This window comes from Natator depressus, chromosome 25 (genome assembly GCF_965152275.1).
Source record: "Natator depressus isolate rNatDep1 chromosome 25, rNatDep2.hap1, whole genome shotgun sequence".
Classification (NCBI taxonomy): domain Eukaryota; kingdom Metazoa; phylum Chordata; order Testudines; family Cheloniidae; genus Natator; species Natator depressus.
Genome location: NC_134258.1, coordinates 8,991,738 through 9,013,532, shown reverse-complemented (window position 1 = coordinate 9,013,532; position 21,795 = coordinate 8,991,738). Strand labels below are relative to the sequence as shown.

General features: G+C 44.1%; 1 protein-coding gene across 1 annotated transcript in view; it reads right to left on the bottom strand.

Annotated features, from left to right (window-relative positions):
• Positions 1-17,917, bottom strand: part of KDM4B (lysine demethylase 4B) — a 210,431-nt gene extending 192,514 nt beyond the window's left edge. The window contains exons 1-3 of the mRNA XM_074939369.1: positions 17,843-17,917; positions 3,900-4,123; positions 3,047-3,198 (exon numbers count right to left, since the gene is read on the bottom strand). The gene's annotated coding sequence lies outside the window, so the exon portion shown is untranslated. The remainder of the gene's footprint in view (positions 1-3,046; positions 3,199-3,899; positions 4,124-17,842) is intronic.
• Between the last annotated feature and the right edge of the window lie 3,878 nt (positions 17,918-21,795).

Sequence of the window (21,795 nt, the reverse complement as noted above, 5' to 3'; positions counted from 1 at the left end):
GCTGAGAGTTTACAAAGTTTTTCCAGTGGTATTGATCCATTACTAGATGGAAATGGTAGAATTATCAACACCACAGACAAGGCAGAAGTGTCCAATAAATATTTCTGTTCTGTATTTGGGGAAAAACAGATGATATAATCTCATCATGTGGAGAGGATAACACTCTTTCCATTCCACTAGTGTCTTTAGAGGATGTTAAACAGAATCTTCTGAAATCAGACATTTTTAAATCATCTGGTCCAGATAACTTGCATCCAAGAATTATAAAAGAGCTGGCTGAGGAGCTTGCTGGACCTTTAGTGCTGATTTTCAAAAAGGCTTGGAGAACTAGGGATATTCAAGAAGTAGGAAAAAAGCTAATACTGTGCCAATTTTTAAAAATAAATGGGATGACCCAGGTAATCATAGGCCAGTCAGCCTGGCATCAATCCCGGGCAAGATAACTGAGTGGCTGGTATAGGACTCAATAAAGAATAAAAGGAGTAATGTAATTAATGCAAAGCAACATGGGTTTATGGAAAATAGATCCTATCACTAACTTGATTTTTTTTTTTTTTTAATGAGAATACAAGTTTGGTTGATAAAGGTAACAGTGTTAATGTAACATTTAGATTTCTGTAAGGCATTTGACTTGGTACCACACAACAGTAATTAAAAAATTAGAACAATGTAAAGTTAACATGGCACACATTAAACGGATAAAAAACTGGCCAATAGGTCTCAAGGTATAATTGTAAATGGGGTGTCATTATCAAGCAGGTGTGCTTCCAATAGGTCTGGCAGGTTCTTGGCCCTACACTTTTTAACATTTGGGGGAGTAGTAAATAATGAGGATGACAGGTTGGTGATTCAGAGTGATCTGCATCACTTGGTAAACTGAATACAAGCAAACAATGTGTGTTTTAATACAGCTAAATATAAAGATCTAGGAACAAAGAACACAGGCCATACTCAACAAGGGACTCTATCCTGGGAAGCAGTGACTGAAAAAGATTTGGGGGTTGTGATAGATGATCAGCTGAACATGAGCTCCCAGCCAGGGGTGACTAGTAGCAAAGGGTCAATTTCCCAGCATCAAGTTTCTCCATCCCATAATGTCATCCATATTCCATAGTTTTCATGCCTTTTCAAAAATCCCATGGACCTTCATGGGCCTCCTCACTGTCCATCTCATCTAACTGAAGCCTGCACAGCTCTGCACTACTGTCATGACTGCTGCAAGCACAGAATGCACAATCCTCCAGTATTTGCAAACCCACAAGAACCAAATCAGTGGGGAAACAGAATGATTTTGTAGAGGCCAGACTGCCGTGGGACACAGCAACACCCAATTCGTGGCTGTTGTCGGTGTACACAGAACAGTTGCAGATGGTGGAGTGCTGATTCTAAAACCAAGAAACAAGCACTGACTGGTAGGATCAGATCGTAATGCAGGCTTGCAATGACGAGCAGCAGCTGCAGAATTTTCTTATATACAAGGCCACATTCCTGGATCTGTGCGTCAAGCTTGCCCCAGCCCACCAGCACAGGGAGACCAGAATGAGAGTTACACTGACAGTGGAAAAGTGAGCAATGTTCACACTGTGGAAACTTGCAATGCTGGATTGCTACAGGTCAGTGGAAAATTATTTTGGAATTAGAAAATCCACTGTGAGGGCAATTTCCAGGCAAATGTGCAGGGCCATTAATTGTCTTCTGCTATGCAGGACTGTAACTCTAGGCAACATTCAGAACATAAAGGATGAATTTGCAGCAATGGGGTTCCCAAACTGCAGTGAAGTGATAGATGGCACTAGACCACCTTGCCACACAGTACATACACAGAAAGGGCTACTTTTCTATACTTATGCAAGCATTGGTGGATCATCAGGGATACTTCACCACCATCAGTGCTGGCTGGTCAGGGAAGCTGCATGCCACCCACACCTCTAAGAACATCGAACTGTTCAGAAAGCTACAAGCAGGGACTTTCTGTCCCGACCAGCAGTTTACCATTAGTGATGTTGAAATGCCAGTAGTGATCCTGAGGGCCTAGACCACCCCCTTGCTCATGAAGCCATACATCGGCCACCTTGAAAGCACCAAGGAAAGATTCAGCTACCAGCTCAGCAGGAGCAAAGTGACAATTTAACGTGCTTTTGGTAGACTGTAGGGCCACTGGCATTATTTACTCACAAAAGTGGACCTCAGTGGGGGGGGGGGGGGGGAACAGCCTCCCAATGGTTATAGCTGCCTGTTGTACCCTCCTGCATATCTGTGAAGCAAAGATGGAAAAGTTGCCACAGGGTGAAGGTGCAGAGGCCGTCTTCCGAGTTTGAACAGCCAGGCACAAGGGCTATTAGAAGAGCTCAGTGAGAAAATACATGGTTCAGGGAAGCCTCTGAACAGTGAGTCACAGTAATGCACTGTGGTGTACTATGCCCTACCTGGCCCTAGGCCCTGCTGTTTTGGGGCCTGTTTGGAATTGCATGGTACTTGGTGTACATCTATGAATGTAACACTGACAATGCATCTATTAATCATAACCATACAGCAAGTACCACAAAACTGTTTTTGTCACTCATGCTATGAGTTGCGTATCACTGTAAAAATGAATAAATGGGTGCTTTCAGTACATCTAGGCATTCTGTACCATGTGGGAACTAATAAAGACGAATTATTTTCCAAACAACAGAATTTTATTGAGTAACAATACATTTATGGAACACAGCTTAAGAAGGGAAAAACACATACATGTCAAGTTTAGCTACACATACGGCAACTGCAGCTCTCACAAGTCAGCACACAAAGCTGTGGTTGTCCTGAATGTTCCCTGGCACGGAGCGGGAGGGGGAAGAGATGTAGCTCCTGATGCCACATGGAATGTGGAGGGGGGTGTAGGGAGGTGCTATAATGGAGTTCTCAATGGACTGCAAAGAGAGGCAAGCCTGTGATTGTTGAACCTTGTGTTTGCTGCTGGAAAAGCCCCATTATGTCCTGATGCATCTCCCTCTTCTTTTCCCGAAAGGACACCTGGGCCTTTCTCCACACAATCTGCAATATTCACCTCTCCAAACCCTCTGTTTATGGTCTGATGCAGCACTGCTTGCAGGATCTCACTGAACAGGTCATCTCAAGTCCCCTTCTTTCTCTTCCTTATCTGGCTCAGACACTCCGCAGGTGTGGAAGGGCAATCCCTCAAGGCCGCAACAGCATCAGCTACAGGTCAAACGCAGAGGTACCATTGTCAGGAGAGTCACAACAGAAAGCAAGAGTTAGGACACAGAACTCCCTTCCCTCAATCACCTAAAATTTTAAACAAGAAATGCTTTTGACACTTCTGCTTTGGAGTGCTTGCCAGGTGTGAGGGAAATAAGGAGGCTGTTGCACGAACACAGGAGTATAGGGCATTTGCACTGAAAACTGACACCATTTTCCACAGTCAGTGGTGATGTTAGTTGGCATCTCACTGCTGAGAATGACAAAGGCACATAGAGCACAGCTGTTGCTGGCGTACCAGAGCTGCCCAGGCCCATATTCAACTAGCCTGTTTATTGTAATGGTGTCTGCCAAAGTTATCACTGAGTGAGTGACATAGGAAAGTGTCCTATCATGGAGGAAGAAATAAGGCTGACATCCCTATAAACCTTTGGGAGATTTCAGAGTAATTCCATGAAAGTTTAATCGAAATCTCTCAGGATTCAAAGGTCATCCTTGTGTACATAAACTGCTCCACATGGCCATACAGCAAGCCATCCACCCAACTCTACAGGGGAACACGAAGCAGACAATTTTACCATTTGTTTCACCACTACCTCTTCTAACGTGAGTAAATAAATAAAAAGTTGATAGCTGTGTCTTGTTAAGTTGGGGGCACCATCAGTACATTACTCTAATAGGAAATACATTTACACACTTACCCAAGGTTCCTTCTCCTGCATCAGGCATACTCATGCTCAGATACTGGGACTGACTAGACAGCGGTGGAGTCTCAAACAGATCCTGGTTCGTGGCATAGCTGGGCGTCCCCAGTTGCATCTCCCCCATCTTCCTCCTCCTCAATGGTCATGGCAAGAGCCTGTGACTCAGGTACCTCAGACACACCCATAGTGGAACTCAGGGTGGCGATGCAGTTATTGCGTTGCTGTAACAGAGCACTTCCATTCGTGGGAGAAATTTAAGACTAGACACGCACAACTAGGTTGACACAAGGCAGCTTACATAGACCTAACCTTGTAGCGTAGTTAGGCCTTAGCAGCATCAGCTGCGAAGAAACATATCTTTTCTCCAGAGATGAGCCCCAATGCAATGCAAGATATTAAGGCCTTAGAGGAGCTTATCTGTTCCTCCCATCAAAGAAAGCCCCTAACAGCCTCTAACTGTAGTTTGTACTCAGAGCATGGCTACACTCGAAACTTCAAAGCGCTGCCGCGGGAGCGCTCCTGCAGCAGCGCTTTGAAGTGCAAGTGTGGTCACGCGCCAGCGCTGGGAGAGAGCTCTCCCAGCGCTCCTGGTAATCCACTTCCTCAAGGGGATTAGCTTAGAGCACTGGGAGCGCGGCTCGCAGCACTGGGGCACTGTTTACACTGGTGCTCTACAGTGCTGAAACTTGCTGCGCTCAGGGGGGTGTTTTTTCACACCCCTGAGCGAGAAAGTTGCAGCGCTGTAAAGTGCCAGTGTAGCCATAGCCTGAAGAATAGATACAAGACCAGTGGTGTTCTTCAGTACAACTGCCCTTTTATTACAGAACACTGAACCTACTAATCACTTAATCTAATCAATGCAGATAATAAACATCACTGCACTTGTCTAAGTCTGGTGAAAGTGCCATTAACAATTAAGAAAATTAACTTTCACAGATCATTACACTACCCAAAGAATCTGAAAACAGTGAATTATATACCTTTAAAGGAGACAGACATATCTAGTCCAAGAACAATTTGCTCTAGAGTGAAATAAAGAGCACAAGGAGCCCCAATTACTGAAAAACAGATGAGAAGGTGATTGGATATAACAATGCCAAGTCTAAATATCAGATAATTGAAAATTTAAGATTTTTCTCTCATACAAGAAGTGTGCGCGCACACAAAAAAAATCAATAAACTACAGAATACGTATTAGTTCTAAGGCTAAAAAAATGTATATTGCACTCAGACCGCCTTCCTCGAGGTATGTCTTGTACTCTTCAGCAATGGAGGTTACCACCACGTACATTCACCTTATTGATCTGTTATTAGTTAACAAATAAATACTAATAACGTAGGCTCAACTTTCAACTTTTGAAAAAAAAGCTTAACAGAGCTTTGCACAGACAAAAACCATGAAACTGAACAGATATTTAAAGCATCCAGTTTAATTTTGCCATCTAGGTTGCTGGATGAGTAAGTTTACTCCTTACCTGACAGTTTTGTTTTTCATGAGAATTAGTATGCACCAATCCAAAACAGATCTATCAAAGTTTTTATATCTCACTCATCACTGCAATATCTGAACTGGGCTGAAGCCCCTTCAGCATAGTGACTTGAAAAAATTAAGTTGCTTGACTTCACATTTGGAAAGGTATCTCTGAAACTATGAACAACCTGGTAAGCTCTGTAGTGTTGTCTTCCCTAGCCTGCAGACAATCAGTTCTCCTGTGACTGCTCCAGCTGGCAGTTTTTCCAAGCAGCAGCAGAGCAGACTAAACAAGCCTGGTCAGTTTCCCTGCTGCTACTCCAAACCTGTGGGCATCAGTGAAACTGTCAGTCATGTCAGTTTCATGTTATTTCTTCAGAAGGTGCCTTAGTGACAAACCAATTAAGAAAAAGGCACTCTTATTCTACAAGTGTGTCCACATAGGGAGTTACACCAGTACTAATACAGCAATATTATTATGCCTGTATATTTCCCTGTTTTAACAAGGCATCAGTTATAAGAGTGGGAGCAACAGCATACACTGGCTGTTAGCACTTTTACCATGTGTTGTCTAACCCGGATTTGAGCCTGTCTAGATGACAGTCAGTGGTAGTATGGCCTAATGCTAAGGCATTGCACTGGGAGTCCGGAGACCTCCCTCTAATCTCACCTACCACTAACCTTCTGCAGTACCTTGGGCAAGTCACTTCCCCTTTCTGTGCCTCTGTTTTACAATTTAAATAGACAAATACAGGAGGCAAACTTTTTAGAGAAGGGACTGCCTTGCTATGTTTCTACAATGCAGTTCTACTCTTAGTTAAGGCCTCTAGATGCTATTGTAATACAAATAATAAATAGTAATAAGTCATTAAAATGTCAGCAGCTGCAGAAGCTCCACTTATAATAGTACCCCACCATCAGTATTATTGGTGAACCTCCACTGCTTCTAATGCAACGGCAGGGAGAATTTCAGAGTGTTCAGTGTATACAAGGTAATCCATTCTAAACATAAACCAAGCCTCAGTTATCACGCTTAAGAAAACTTTTACTGGCCTAACATTGATTTTAGTTACACTGATGCAAACTAATAATGTACCTGCACTTGGTTTAGGTTAGCTCAATAACTAAATCAGTTTAAGCATGATTTATATCTATTTAGTTACATAGGTCCAAGTCCCCCGCCCACTTTTTTTTTTTTTAAAATATAGACAAGCAACAAAAGTTTCTTAAGAATTTCAATTAAAGGTTAGGTTACCAATTAAGTGACCATAACCAGGCTTTAAAGTTAGTTGTCCACTAAGATAAACAATTGAAGTTTTCACCTCTTAGTACTATTAAGTGTCTGCCTGGTGCACAAGTTTTGTTTCGTTTTGTTTGGGTTTTTTTTTTTTGGGGGGGGGGGAGGGGTTACACTTTTTATGAAGGCAAAGTTACAATAAAATGTTAACTTACTACAGCACATGTTACCTATTCAGGATCAGGTTAATATTCAAAGAATCTGGCTAAAGATTCTGGGAGCCCTCCTCCTGTGAATACACTAAAAAGGGTGACCAAATTTCTAAATACTTATTCTCTTTTTGGCACTTGTCTTGTGTACGTACTTGGTGTGAAAATGCAAAACAGTTCTTTAGATTTCACTTTATTTAGCTAGGTTTTTTATTTTTTCCTTTTAAGAAAGTCCTAAATTGCATAAAATACAGCAACAGGGAAACCCATGAGGAAGCCTCAGAAACTGTGGATTCTACCATACCTGAAACTGAGCAAGGAATGAGATATGAGTAAAATAATGCAATAGTGCATTAATAGCTGCAATTCCCTCAACAACTTCCTTCTGAGTATGGCAAAAACAATGCACAGTTTTTTAAAACATTACTTCAACATGAAGTAAAAACACAAAGTTTAAACCACAAACAAAGCAGCTGTTTAAAAGCAAAAAGTACTTTATACATTTTAATCTAACAGTGACAGCAACGTAACCTATAGTAAAATAAAATTACTAAATACTATCTTATCAATATAAGCAGCATGACTGTAGAGTTTATTTCAACTACATTCATACTCAGATTCCAGAAGAATGAATATCTATTACTCTCCCCTAAAATTACAGGAAATATGTGAAAGCCTAAGGAGGTTTCACAGAAGAGGAACAGAGAATAAATAAAGAGAAGCAGCAGTCTCATAAATAGACCGAATTTAGGACCATGTATATTCCCAACTGCAGGCAACTGCATACTGCAATAGTCCCATTAGCTCACTCCATAGCCAAGACATTTCCTGAGCCGGGGGGGGGGGGGGGGGGCAGCTGGGTTTCAGTTGAGTTATTTCAGCTGAGCCAACTCAACTCGATTGGTATTAACTGGGGTTTTCAATTGAGTTAACTGGGGTTGAGTTCAATTGAGAAATTGTTGAAACAGGAATCCCACCCAGTTTACCTCAGAATAACCTTGGATAGATCCCACACACATCTTAACTATCTGAGGAAAATTGTAACTAAGGTGAGATCACATAACCTTCTAAGCAAATTGGTCTTCATTTCATGAGTAAATGTTCAAACTCTGCAATCATCCAGTTTAGCCCCGTTATTTTGCAGCAGAATCCTATGCTCCAGTCTGACTCCATTTGTCTCACAACAAGTTGGCTGACTATAACTCAACCATGAGCATCATAACTGGGACAATTTGACCCACACCACCATCATGGCTCCATGTGTTATGCAACATCACTCCACCACTCAGACCTATACACAGACCTCTTCCACCACCCAAGAGTGTGCTTGTCATCAAGGTACCTATTGTGGACCCACTTTCCATGGCCAGATTTCAATATGATGGTGATGTGGCATGAAGAATGGTCTGCAGCTGATGTCAAAAATCAGTATCTTATAACTGACCTGACCATGCTTGTAGCCGGCTTTGATTTGCCACACCACTAATGTGCTCTTCTGAAACAATTTCAAACAGGCCAGGATCAACATGCAGCCAGCTGTTACTCCGGGACCAATGAAAGGATCCCACATGTGGCTGTGATCAACAACAGACAATGTCTCACATCACTGCAACTACATTCAGACCAGATTTGGTGGTGGTCTCAGAGCTCTGCACATCACTGATGAGGCTGCTGTAAATTGGCTTGGCAAGCTCCAAATCCAACAAGACAAATTGAGTTAAAGTAGTTCAACTAAGCTAATTCAACTGAAAGAAGCACCTTTCCTCCTAATGTAGAGGACACCCAAGAGTTAGGATTCAGAACATAAATATATACAAGTTAACCGCCTTTGTGCAAGGCATGGCATTAATTTGCATACACCCACTTATAGAGAATAAAGCAGTTTGCAGGTCTAAGAATTGCCTTCTGGCTGACAGCAATTGCACATGGATAAACACAGAGCAGTGTTCACAAGCTCAAAGTAGTCCAAAATCACTGAAAGTCAATTTGCTTCAAAATGCCCAAATTTTTGCCATAAAAAAAAATCACTGAGGTTTGCAAAATGGTGCAGCAGCCACCACCCTACTGAGTCACATGAGAGCCGATTCCAGGTTTATATCCCACCTCTGCCTTCCTATTGGCTGCTTCCCTGCCCAATGGGATACAAGCCACAGCCAGTTAGAAGCTCTGCTTTGCTGTGGCTAAAGGGGCTCTGTTCCCTACAGCACACATACCACATGGCTTTTGCTGATTGGAAGAGGTGTATTTGGTCCAGCTGTGAATGTGCCCCAGTGGCTGTTCATTTAAAAAGCCACCAGATGGCCTCAGAACAGTAACTGGGGAGCAGCAGGGCTCGAAGTAAAATTGCCCAAATAACTGTCACAAGACAGTAATTTGTAGCCCCAAATGTCAGCTGTTGCTGATTCAATATCTTTTGTTACCAAAGGGCCTTTGAAAAGTAGCCCAAATGGGCAAAATAATCACTGTTAGCAACACTGACACAGAGTAAAGGAAGGTGTCATAAAACCTAAACTAACGCTACTGTGCATTGCTATCCTGGGTGATATACTTTAACACTGGTCCTAGATTCTTCCTAATGCAAGCAGTTCTGAAACCTATCCTGGCTAAGTGCATTATCTGAGTAACAGCCGTGTTAGTCTGTATTCGCAAAAAGAAAAGGAGTACTTGTGGCACCTTAGAGACTAACCAATTTATTTGAGCATAAGCTTTCATGAGCTACAGCTCACTTCATCGGATGCATCCGATGAAGTGAGCTGTAGCTCACGAAAGCTTATACTCAAATAAATTGGTTAGTCTCTAAGGTGCCACAAGTACTCCTTTTCTTTTAGCCAGGATACAAACACCACAACATGAAGGAATGTCTACATGAGGAACACTACAGCGTTCCCTGTCCAGACACGGTTGTGTAGACACTACAGCGACAGAAAGGGTTCTTTCATCATTGTAGTAAATACACCTCTCTGAGATGCAGTTATCCTAGATGCTTGGAAGAACTTTTATGTTGACCTAGCAGTGTCCACACCGAGGTTTAGGTCATCTTAATTACACCACACAGAGAGTAAATATTTTCACAGCCCCAAGCAACAGTTAAGCTGACCTAACTTTGTAGTGTCAACCAGCCCTCAGGATTTTCCACTTCAAATGCCAAGGCTGTGGCGAGGGGCAGCTTCTTCCCCTTGTCATGGTAACCTGAAAAGTCTAGTACATCTTACTTATACTCCTACTTAGGGCAATAATTTTAAGATCTTTCCACAACAATTGATTCAGAATCTAGAGTGCTGCAAACTTCAGAAGTTATGAAGTTATCTACAGTCTATTTTTACTGTTTGCCTATCAGAGCACCTGAAATAATTTTACACCATTATAACCTAATTACTCCACCACTCAGTGCAACTCCTATAGCAGATCACTAGCTTCATAAAGATTAACCCCCAATAGCCCACCTTCAGCAACCCTACCATGATTACCAAAATTCAAATTGAGCAAATTGCTGAAAATGTTATTGCAGGATTGTAGTCTATGGAGTTGTAATTTCAGATATTTACTGTTCATCTGCATGAGATTTTAATAAATGCTTTTACTGTCCTATGAATTCAAGTTCTTATTAGCACTCTCATATACAAGATGCTCATAGGCCCTGCCTACAGTGGGTGTGACACACTGACCTAGATTCCAAGCTTTAAGGCAGCTGCACTGCCAGAAAATTATCAGCTCAGGAAAAGACTGAGCACAAGTATAAGACAGCAGAGAGAAAGACAGGACCTAGAAGCAGAGTGTATTCTACTTGCCTCTAGAAATATACCTCAGTAAAATGCTATTCTGGAAGAAACCTTTAAAGCATCAAAAAGCATTTGAATTTGTATGAATTAAGATAGTTTTTACACATATTAGCTTTGCAGCCAGGAAAAGTGTAAAAACAGTTTTCAAATGTACATTATACAAATCTGTTTCCTGAATTTCAATTTCAAATACATGCTTAAAAAGTTATGGTTGTAGGAAGAGTTGCAAATCAAACCCAAAGTTAAAACAAAATCTGGAACAAAGAAAGCTAGCTTCACAGAAAACAATATTGAAAAAGGTGCCTTGGATACAGAAGGAAAAAAACAAAAGCAAAGACACTAATATATGCAGCACAAATGTCACACAGGAGACAGCAAGATAGCATCCCTGTTCCCTTCATCTCTTATGAAGATAAAGTTCTCCAATTCAGCTTTAATAAGCAGCTCTGTTCTCTCGAGTCTACAGCTTCAAACCCTAATATATGCATTACTGACACAAGAAAATGCTGGTTGTTAGGCCAACAATGAACTATTGCCATATTTGTTTGATATTACAAAATTTCGTAAAATATCATAGGAAGGCATAAGACCTCTGAGTCCTACTGAGCTCTCTCTAGTGCCCTACATTATCTTGCAGATTCTGAGCAGCATTAGTTCTCAAACATTTCAAGGCAGGCTCTTGATGAACTCTGAACTGCAAACAAGATTACCTTTTCACCAAACTGCAGCTTCAAATACAGTGACTCTGAAATCAAGTTTAAAAATAAAATCTGTGAACCTGCTCTGTCTCTTTGGGGATAGGGAAAATGAGTCTACTAGCCACCCAAAGTAATTGGTGTGAAAGTCCCGAGGAAAAATTGCAAACCATCACCATGGTTAAAGCACAGAAAGACCAAAGGTCTTATTATACCAAAACAGCACAATAAAGCACAGGTGTGTTTTCTAGTGCCTTCAGCCATCTAACAAGTACATAATTATGGAGTTGCACAACTTATATGATGAAATATGATTATTAAACCATGCAAGTATAAATTCAAATACTTATCCTACCATCATATACTATTTGTTAACTAATCTTACGGCCATATTCATAAGTTGAGCAAACAGGTAATATTTGGCCCAAGAATAAGAAAAAACTTATAGCGAGTAGTGAACAGAATTAGTTCAGCAGAGCAAATCCAAGATGGGAAAATGCCATCCCTCTCAACAATGGTTTACTATAGACCAGGGGTTCTTAACCAGGGATATGCGTACCCTCCAGAGGTCTTCCAGGGGGTACATCAACTCATCTAGATATTTGCCTGGTTTTACAATAGGCTACATAAAAAACACTAGTGAAGTCAGTACAAACTAAAATTTAGTACAATGACTCGTTTATACTGTGTGTTTATACTGCTCTGAAATGTAAGTACAATATTTATATTCCAATTTATTTATTTTATAATTATATGGTAAAAATGAGAAAGTGAGCAAATTTTCAGTAACAGTGTGCTGTGACACTTCCATATTTTTATGTCCGATTTTGTATATAAGTAGTGTTTAAGTGAGGTGAAACTTGGGCTACGCAAGACAAACCAGACTCTTGAAAGGGGTACAGTAGTCTGGAAAGGCTGAGACAGTATATCCAGGTACATTGCTATTGAGGGATAGTGTGTTACCTTCTTTATAGCATCCTCACTGTAGTTAGCTACTACAGCTATTCCCTTCGCTCTGAAATCCTGTGAAGTCAGTCCAAGAGTGGTGTAAACTTTTGTTTCATCCAACAAATTTTTTTTAAAAATACCCTAGATTTATAGAGTTTAAGGCCAGAAGGGCTCCTTAGATCAGCTAGTCTGGCCTCCTCCTGTATATGTTACCAGTGACAGAAAATATTTGCCAAGAAAACTAGTGAGCGAGGATTTTGTACTTAGCCCATGATAAAGATAAATCATTACTTTACCATCTGAGATTTAGATTTTACATGCAATAATTTTTAAATCAAGATTTAGTACATAATGCAGCACATGGATTATAAACCTATTATTCAAACACACCATCCTGCTTTGCCACACCAACCATAATGGCTTCTAACAGTATTCAATGAGTCTCTCACTTAGACTGCCAAATTCGATTTGGAACATGGGTGACAACTAATGGACATTATATTCCATGTAATGCTGCCCATAGATGCAAGCAGGTAACCAATGGAGATACAGTGGTCAACCACCACAATGCACTTTCTATATTTCAACCCAAAACACTGAAAAGTCAGGGGAGCAAAGGGTGGAAAACTTATTCATTGCTCCCAGATTCTTCTATGTTCCTGACGTTTCAATCTAATTTAAAAAAATTAGTTTCTAGCCCTTATGGTTGCAAAGACACTTCACAGTGTGTTAACTGATGCATGGTTGTCTCAGCCTGCAGGAAGACAGACTGAAACAACATCGCCAAGTGTGAACTTCCCTATTCATCTTAATGAGGTGTAAACTTTGTAGCCTAATTATGGCCACTTAAATACCAGGACATTGTTTACCATATCACAGTTTTCAGAGTAGCAGCGTGTTAGTCTGTATTCGCAAAAAGAAAAGGAGGACTTGCGACACCTTAGAGACTAACAAATTTATTTGAGCATAAGCTTTCGTGAGCTACAGCTCACTTCACTGGATCACAGTTGATTATCCTACCAGAAAACTTAACTATATAATTTCTAATAAATTGCCGCCCCCCCCCCCCCGCAAAAGAAAAATCACACAGCCAATATGTTTACCCACTATGGCTGGATATACAAGTTTCTCCCAATCATTAAAATTCCTCTGAAAGGTTATTCCACAAGAACAGTCCAAGTTTTGAATATGCAAGATACCTGAATTTCTTTGATCACTCACAGTGCCTGCTACAATCTGTTAATCAGTAAGTAACCCACACTTCTACCCTATCTATTAAGGCAGTGATTCTCAACCAGGGGCATGCATAAGCCTGGGGGGGTACACAGAGGTCTTCCAGGGGGTACACCAACTCATCTAGATATTTGCCTAGTTTTACAACAGGCTACATAAAAAGCACTAGCAAAATCAGTACAAACTAAACTTTCATACAGACAATGACTTGTTTATACTGCTCTATATATGATATACTGAAAGGTAAGTAAAATATTTATATTTCACTTGATTTATTTTATAATTATATGGTAAAAATGAGAAAAGCTATTTTTCAGTAATAGTGTGATACTTTTGCATTTTTGTCTGATTTTGCAAGCAAATCATTTTTAAGGGATGTGGAACTTGGGGGGTATGCAAGACAAATCAAACTCCTGAAAGGGATACAGTAGTCTGGAAAGTTTGAGAACTACTGTGGTAAAGGATGAGACCCTGGTGTGGGCTTCAGGCTATAATATGTTTCCATTACATGTGATCCAACAGCAGTTCAGTTCAAGACAAAAAACAGAGAATCATATAGCTGGAAGAGACCACACCAGGCCACGTAGTCCAGCATCCCCCATGCAGATGTAGGACCAGGTATACTTACAGGTTAGACAAACACCTGTCAGGGATGGTTTAGGACCTAAACCATCCCTGACAGGTGTTTTGTCTAACCAGTTCTTAAAAACTTCCAATGACAGGGATTCCACAACCTCTCTTAGAAGTCTATTCCAGTACTCGACTATCCTTAAAAGTATGAACATTTTTTCCTAATATCTTGCCTAAATTTCTCTTGCTGTAAATTACTACTTGTCCTACCTTCAGTGGACATGAAGAACAGTCAATCACCATCGTCTTTATAATAGCCTTTAACCTATCTGAAGAGTTATCAGATCCCCCCATAGTCTTCTTTTCTCAAGTCAAAAAAAAGGTAACGGTGTTAGGAGCTGTTAGGAAAGGGCTAGATAAAAACAGAAAATATCATAATGCTACTATATAAATCCACGATATACTCACACCTTGAATACCGCATACAGTTCTGGCTGCCCCATCTGAAATAAGATATTTTAGAATTGGGAAAAGTACAGAGAAGAGCAGCAAAACTGATTAGGGGTATGGAACAGCTTCCACATGGAGAGATTACAAAGACTGGGACAGTTCAGATTGGCAAAGAGATGACTAAGAAGGGATGTGACAGAGGTCTATAAAACCATGACTGGTGTGGAGAAAGTAAATAAGGAAGTGTTATTTACCCTTTCACACAACACAAGAACCAGGGGTCACCTGATGAAATTAATGGGAAGCAGGGCTTGAAACAAACATAAGGCAGTACTTCTTCACACAACACACAGTTAACCTCTGGATGTTGTGAAGGCCAAATGTTATAACTGGGTTCAAAAAAGAATTAGATAAGTTCGTGGAGGATAGGCCCATCAACAGCTATTAGCCAAGATGGTCAGGGATACAACTCAGTGCTCTGGGTGTCCCTAAGCCTCTGACTGCCAGAAACTGGGACTGAATGACAGGGGATGGAATGGATGGAAGACTTAACATGGTCTGTTTGTTTTTTTTAAATCTTTCCTAATATGTCAGGTTTTCTAAACATTTTATCATTTTTGTTGCTCTTCTCTGGACTTTCTCCAATTTGGACACATCTTTCGTAAAGCATGGTGCCCCAAACCAGACACAATATCCAGCTAAGCCCTCATCAGTGCCGAGTACAGTGGGACAACTACCTCCTGCATCTTCCATAGGACAGTCTCATTAATACGCACAGCAGTAAGGCACAAATATTTAGAACAGCTAACTGGGAACATAAAGCTACAAAGAGTAGAAGGGAATCTCAGAGGTTGAAGTAGAACCTCCAACCTTTAACACCAAAAAAACAGGCTGGATTTCTAATTGTCAGAGCTTCTTTAATGAGGTTTTGATCCTCATTTTGGGAAACGGGTTGCTAACTGAATTTTAGGAGGTCTGAATTTTACACCAAGGTAATATCCATATGTATAACATATTTGTTCATTACAAGAGATATAAAATGTCACAGAAAAAAAACATTCTAAAACCAAGTTTTTGCCCAATTTTAAACACTTTAAATTGGATTATAGATATGCTTTTAGTATTACTTTTCACAGTGTATATTGTCCCTCCATCTCTATGCAACACTTTCATCTTGAAGAATGCAAGTTCTCCAGTTCAGGGGCTACCAAACTTTTTGACAGGCTAGATCACAGTTTAATTAACAGACTGTCCACAAGACACTCATACTCATTCACACTCAATCACAGAGATTACCAATAGGAGGGGAGTGGGCAATCACACACTACCACTGAGACAAAAGTATTTCATATATTTCTAGCTATTTTTAAAACACAATTTCTCAGCTAGAAACAAGAAGAGGACAGACAGCATTATATGACCAGCCAACTAGTCCTCTGCAGACCACTCCCAGCTCAGGATCACAGTTTGGAAACTACCCAGCTAATCATTTTCACTTTCTCATTCAGCAGCACAGAACTGCAATGTTTGTGCTGCAAACATTTCAGGGCAAAAATGTCTAAATATAAACAAGGACATTTCCATTAACACTGGGATTATATTTTAGAGCCTAAAAGCCTAAATTCAGGTCCTAGACGGTGCCAATTCCAGTACCACAATAGTACTACCCACGTTTCCACTAAATACAAGCTTTTTGTGAACTAGTGAGATATTAAAAGTACACCACTGACCTATCTGCAGCTACCAAAAACAAAACAACCCTCCCCCCCCCAACCCCCCGGCAAAGACACAAACACGAACATCTCCTTTCACAGAGGAAAATCCTGCTGTAAATCGCTTACCAGCTCATTTACTATTCGCCGCATAAATAAATCCTCCATCATGTAACAACTGTTCACAAGCACACTGACACCCCCCCCCCCCCCAAGACCCAGTGCTTGCACAGGCCCCTCGAGAGACATCTGGGGCCTTGGCACATCATGTTCACCCACCACCCACCCAGTTTGCTTTATTTTCACAAGACATTAACAGATATTTTCAAGGGGGGGGTCGCAATTGTGCCCCCCCCCACACAACCCCATGCTTGCCAATCCCGCCTCCACCAACAGCCCCGCCATGCTCTCCCAGCCTTACCCCCCCCACACACACAACCCCATACTTACCAGTCCCTCCTCCTCCTCCAACAGCCCCCCACTGCTCTCCTAGCCTGCCCCCCCACACATACAACCCCATACTTACCAATCCCGCCTCCTCCAACAGCCCCCCCATGCTCTCCCAGCCTTACCCCCACACACACACAACCCCATGTTTACCAATCCCTCCTCCTCCTCCAACAGCCCTCCCACTGCTCTCCCAGCCTCCCCCCCCACACACAACCCCATGCTTACCAATCCCTCCTCCTCCTCCAACAGCCCCCCACTGCTCTCCTAGCCTGCCCCCCACACATACAACCCCATACTTACCAATCCCGCCTCCTCCAACAGCCCCCCCATGCTCTCCCAGCCTTACCCCCACACACATACAACCCCATGCTTACCAATCCCTCCTCCTCCTCCAACAGCCCCTCACTGCTCTCCCAGCTTTACGCCCCCCCCACACAACTCCATGCTTACCAATCCCTTCTCCTCCAACAGCCCCCCCACTGCTCTCCCAGACTAACCCCCCCACACACACAACACCATGCTTGCCATCCCTCCTCCACCAACAGCCCCCCACACACACATACACACACCCGGGGCAGATCTGGGGACTATCAGCTCCGCTCTCCCGGGGGCTGGACGCTTCTCCCCGGGAAGCCTAGGGCAGCGACCCCCCCCCCCGGCCCAGGAGAAGGGCGGCCGGGGGGGGGGGGGGGAAGGGGGCGCTCCGAGCAGCCTGCGCAGTTAACGGTACTAAAATAACAGCAGCGGCGAGGCACCCCCGAGACAAAGCGGGGAGGGGACGGGGGCCGAGGGAGGAGACGCGTCCCCCACGAACGGGCCCCCCGCCCCGCCAGCCCGGGGCGGGTGGCGCCTGAGGGGGGCGCCCAGCCCCGCAGGGCGCAGGCTGGAGGGCCCCGGGCCCGAGCAGGGGGCGGGGGGAAGGGACGGGTCCCGGGCTGGGAGAAGCCCCAGCGCTGGGGGGGAGGGAAAGGGGTGTCCGCGACCGAGCGAGGCCGGGCCGAGTCGCCCCGGCAGAGCGGCTGCTCCGAGGCAACGGACGCCGGGGACGGGCCGCGTCCCGTGAGGGGGGAGGCGGGACGGGGCGGGGTGAGAGCGTCGGCCCCGGCCGGGGGAGCCCGAGCCCCAGGCCGCTGAGGCCCGGCCCGGCCGCTGAGGCGAATCCCCGTCCGCCCAGGCGGGGCCCTACCTGAGCCTGCGGCCGGTCTCCCGTCCCCGCACCGCCTCCTCGGCGGCCGCCCCGCAGCTCCCAGCCAGCACAGCGCGGCGCAGGGGCGGGGGAGGGGGAGTCAAGCGGAAAGGGGGCCGAGGGTGGATACTGGCAATAGCCCACCGCCAGCACCTACCTGCCGCCCGCCCCCTTCCCTCCCTCATTGGCCCACGCCGCCCCCTACCTCCGCGCCCACTGGCGGCCCGGCTCGTGACGGGCAGCGGCGTCCCCCACTCCCCGGCTCCTCTGCCGAACAACAAGCCCACAGTGGAAGAGGCAGCGCGGGTACGGCCCGCCCACCCCTCGAGCCGAGCCGGGCAGGCCCATTGCCGGCGCTCACGCCACTCAGCGTCCTTCTGCCAACCCGGTTAAAGGAACCAGAAAGCCCCGCCCCTGCGACGTCGCCATTGGGTGGGAGAAGGCGAAGCGTGCTGGGAGGGGCCGGCGGAGGTGCCAGTCACTCCGCCCCCGAGCCTGCTGTCAGGCGCCGTTGCGGGGAAGTGAGTACGTGAGGAGCGGCACAGCTGCAAGCCGGGGGGTTTGCAGGGCTCTGTGCACCAATAGGGCAGGGGCCCAAGGGCTGTTCTCCGGGGAGAGGAGGGGCGGATACAGGGCTGCACCTTCCTCCCCCAGCCCGTCGTGCGAGCGGTGGACGGGCAGGGCCGGCCCCGCAAGACCTTCCCCGCGGGCCAAGGGTAAGGCAGAGCGCCGCCTGCACCCCGGGCCCCCGGCGCCGTGCCCCTGCCGAGCCGCCTCCCCCCGCAGCCCTGCCTGCCCTGGAAGCGCTGTGGGGACCTGCGCTTCCCCCCGCCGCCGCGGCAAGTTTCCACAAGCGTGACACATACTTCCCCCGTGCGAGGGTGCTTTTCCTCTACCTCAGCCCAGCAGGGAAAGAGAGTACTTTTTAAAATTAAGATTTAAAAAGCTGCACAGCGCGGCTTTTCTGAGATCTTTCCCGTTCCCCTCTAGTTGTGTTGCAGGGGCGCATACTCAGTAGCACCTAAGTATTCTTTCTGGCGAGGGTTGAAGAACTCACTCCCGGCCCCTGTCCTCCCTGCCACAGTATCCTTTGCATCCCAGCTTAGGCTGGTCTACAATACGAACAGTTTTGACTACATCTAAATTGCACCAACACCTGGACTAGCAGGATATACTTCCCTCCCCCATGAATGTAACTTTAAACATTTATAATGACAGGTTTCAGAGTAGCAGCCCTGTTAGTCTGTATTCGCAAAAAGAAAAGGAGTACTTGTGGCACCTTAGAGACTAACCAATTTATTTATAAATGCAATTCAAAAAAGTTTGTGAAAACCTCGATTTATTTTCTGTCATACAACACTGATACAAATGCCCACAGCAGTCTCCTCTTGCCCACAACCGATGAACCAGGTAACTGTCTAAACGCATACTTACAGCAGGCAGTTAACACTTCCCTCACCTGGACAGCACTTACAGTAGCACCAATAATTGGTCTGGTCTCAGGCTGCTCAAAAGCCAGCACCTTTCCACCTGGTAATAGCATTTCCCCCTTGGCCTTGCAGATATTATGCAATACATAGCATGCAGCAACAGGAATTTTTTTTTTTTTGCTGAGACCAAGCATAGTCATGAGACATATGCACCTGCTCTTCAATTTTCCAAACACACTCCACACCCACCTTGCACCTGCTCCGGCGATACTTAAAGTCTTTCTTCTGTCCAGATACCCAGTCAATAACTTCATAAGCCAGGAAGGCAATGGGAAGTTGAGTTCCAGAGAATCACAACTGGCATTGCAATCTCATTATAGCATCAATAGGCTGGCCTGGGGAAAATGTCCCTACTTTCAGCTTGTCAAGTGAAGGCCTATATTCCTACAAAAAAGAGCAGCCTTCTCTAACCAGCCAACTTTCATGTCAGTAAGTTACCCGGGGGAGACAGTGATTGCATATGCATGGAGAAGTCAGTCTCCAGTTTATGTATTGAGAAGCAATGGGGTGTGTGAAAAGTTGGGGGAGAAGACAGACACCTGGGAGAAAATAGGGATATGTATCCTATATATCACCTTACCAGCTCTTTTCATTGAATCAATTTATTTCCTGCATGTTGCACAACATAATACTATGCAGCAGGATATGCTTAGTCACCTTGCACACCTGCATAAGTGACCCCCCACATTGCAGATTTTCCAACACCAAACTGATTGTCCATAGCCCAACAGCAATTGCCACCCACTTCTCTACTGGCAGAGCCGCTCTCATCTTGGTGTCTGGGCACTGCAGGGCTGGGGTGAGCTTGGCACAGAACTCCAGAGCATGGCCTTGTGCATCCAAAAGTTCTGGAACCACTGCTGGTCATTCCAGATTTGGATCATGATCTAGTCCCACCCCTCTCCTCATTGTATAGACCCAAAGCCACCACTCCACTGTGTGCTCTCGGTCTGTGAATACCTGCAGCAGCTAGTCAGCTTCATTCGCAGTCTATCATCCATTCATCCTCAGTATCCCTGCTATATGTCCAACTACTGTGGTTCCACAAATAGAAGAGAATTACTGGCCCGGTCCCAAGATTTGTTGCTAAAACATATATTGAGCACAAGATGGAAAAAATGTTGTGAAAAAGAACAGTACATTACTGGATGGAACAGACCTCAAAGTCTCAATTCTCTGAAAGCGATGGTAGCCCACAGTAGACAGCAGCACAATAAAGTGCCAGAGGGCAGTGCAGGGATATGAGGATGTCTATCCACAGTGCTACCAAAAAAAAAAGTCTGTAGGTGATACAATCAGCTGCTGTGAGGACACTGCAGTGGCAAAGGCAGCCAGATATGAACACACACTGCCAAAATAGCTGTCAGTAGCAGTATGCCAGCAAAGCTTTCTAGTCAAAACATTTGTTCTCTAAGATCCTTCTGCCCCTTGCAGGAACATCTGTACTGCTATTTTTAGCCCCACAGCCCAAGCCCCATGAGCCTGAGTCAATTGACCTGGGCTCAGAGACTGTCTACACCACAAAGAAAAATCCATGGTACAAACTATGATTTCCACCTGATTCGGGGTGCTCTGGCAATAAAGCACAGTTCAGGAATTTTGCCAGAGCTCCCTACAGTTTTCCTCCAGTGTCTTCAGAGGCCACAGCAGCCTCCCTCAACCATCTACCACCACATAGGTTTTTGTTGTGGGGTTGGTTTTTTTTTGTTGTTGGTTTTTTTTTTTTTTTTTTTTGGGGGGGGGGGGGGGAAGAGAGGAGAAGGAAGGTGCTAAATGAAGGTAGGAGCCTTAGGGAAGCTCCTCAAAGGCCAGTGAATGGTATCTAACGGATTAGATGAAGCACTCTTCTGCACATTTCCACAGCCCTAAACTGCAGAATGTTCATTTTATTCTTTAAATGTAAGAGGAAGTTTTTCATATATACCTAGATCCTTCATATAAAGAAGTGTACATCTGCAGGAATATTTTGCACACGTGTGTCAAAGTCAATACAGGATTGTACCAAGATAATGTTTTTCAATTATTATATAATCCTTTCTTGCTGATTCAACACAACAGCTTTCAAAGATATCAGTATTATTTTCCACAATCTCTTATTCTGTTACCTGACAAAAACTGTGACAGAAGTAGAATTCTTAATGAAATCTGTATAATGAACCACCAATACAATCCTCCAGAACTAGATGCATCTGAAAATCCATTTCCTTGTTCCCTTTAACAAAAAAAAGTGTTAAGAGTACAAAGTTTTCTAAATTCAAATTAAATTTCTACCTTGTTCCTGCATTTATGCTATAGATCTAGGGTGGGATTTTCAAAGGAATCCCAATCTAGATTTTAATTAATCTCAATATTGAAATATTTTCACAATCTCAAAACCTAAAGAGAGACAGAGGCAAACATTTTAATCTGAAAAGATATTTATTTTCAGAACTTCAGCTTGCACATTGTACAAAAATTGACAAA